Source organism: Octopus bimaculoides, chromosome 23 (assembly GCF_001194135.2).
Source record: "Octopus bimaculoides isolate UCB-OBI-ISO-001 chromosome 23, ASM119413v2, whole genome shotgun sequence".
Lineage (NCBI taxonomy): Eukaryota > Metazoa > Mollusca > Cephalopoda > Octopoda > Octopodidae > Octopus > Octopus bimaculoides.
The window spans coordinates 12,034,001-12,035,793 of record NC_069003.1 but is presented as its reverse complement, the minus strand read 5'-3'; positions in this window follow the sequence as shown (position 1 = coordinate 12,035,793).

The window sequence follows — 1,793 nt, the reverse complement described above, 5'->3', positions numbered from 1 at the left end:
TACCCAGTGAATATATTGTGCAGCTCTATCATGCCTATTGAGATACTCTGTAGGCGCAAGCAGACTGCACATAGAGACAACATGATCGATGGTCTCATTTTGTTGTTGGCATATTATTATTATTATTATTATTATTATTATTATTATTATTATTATTATTGAGTGAGAGAGCAGCGCATGCCATCAAAGTGACACTAGGGTATAAATATAAGAAGCCCAGTATACCCATCATCACTACCCATCTGATAAGGGTACACCAGGCACATGCATCACAACCATATGTGCGAAACATGGTAAACTCTTATCAAGATAAATAGCGCATGACCTTACAGGTTGGGCCCAGTTAGAATTTTCTTCAGGTCAAGTAGCCCACCCTGATCAAAAGGTCCCTGAATAAGGATGGTTTAAAGATGTTGAATGAAACTCCCATGTTTCCAGGAAGAAGAATTCCTCTCAGCACATAGCTATGATGTTCCCCCAAGGGCCCAAAAACACTTGCATCCCCTAAATGTTTTGTGGGGTACAAAATCAAAATTTGCACCCCCTACATACTTTGCCTGGTTTAGAAGATAGTGTCTAAAATTTGATCTGTAAAAAGTTGCTTAAAGTTAGGTTTCTGCCCAAAACAAGAACAAAGGACAAAAACAAATAAAAAAAAAGTCCATAATGTTAACTGATGAAACTGGTCATAAAATTCCCAAGGGAATTCTCTAGAAAGATATACTACTGAATCAAAGCATCATCAGCATCAAAATTGGCTGACTGTCATCCTGTACTCCCTTTGTTGCTAGGGAAATGGTATATGCCGGCTGTGTGAGCAACTGGTTGTTTTAATGGTGGAACAAACAGGGGAATTCCATTAGAAACGTTTTAATCGATTTTCTTGGTAAGTATGGGGGCTAGGAAAAATATACAAACTACATTCCAATCTATACACCCATCTCCAAATGTGTGCCATTTTTCACACGAATCCACCCAGCTGTTTGGCTGTGAACCTCAAGACAAGAAAGAATACAACAATTGCCCATGTTCAATTTATATTATAGAAAAAAATATATATATATTCTTTATTTGTGAATTAAGGCTACCATTGGTTTCATGTTAAGAAGAGTGGGAAAATATCCAAGTATCTTAACAATTTTTTCTAGCCAATCACATGAAGAAAAGTGTTTGCTTCCATTTTGGAAAAAATCTCGTTTCGTTTACGGGATTTCCCATGAATTCACATAAATGAAACAAGGAATCAAGGGATGCTACTCCAGAAGGCATTTTTTGGAGTTTGTCTCCCTTGAATTTGTCTTTTTGGTCAATTTCTTAATTTTTTAGTATTATTTGTTTGATCTTATTCTGTGCAAGGTGTTTTGTACTTGTATGTTAGGACTTATTTCTTCTTTGTGTGGAGTTTGTGACATTTCTTCTTTATTGTACGAAGTTTGTGTGCTATGTGTGTTCATGTATGTGGAGGGGATATCATGGTAGGGTTCATCATCATCATCATCATCATCGTTTAACGTCCGCTTTCCATGCTAGCATGGGTTGGACGATTTGACTGAGGACTGGTGAAACCGGATGGCAACACCAGGCTCCAGTCTGATTTGGCAGAGTTTCTACAGCTGGATGCCCTTCCTAACGCCAACCACTCAGAGAGTGTAGTGGGTGCTTTTACGTGTCACCCGCACGAAAACGGCCACGCTCGAAATGGTGTCTTTTATGTGCCACCCGCACAAGCCAGTCCAGGGGCACTGGCAACGATCTCGCTCGAAAATCCTACAGGAGCCAGTCAGGCGGTACTG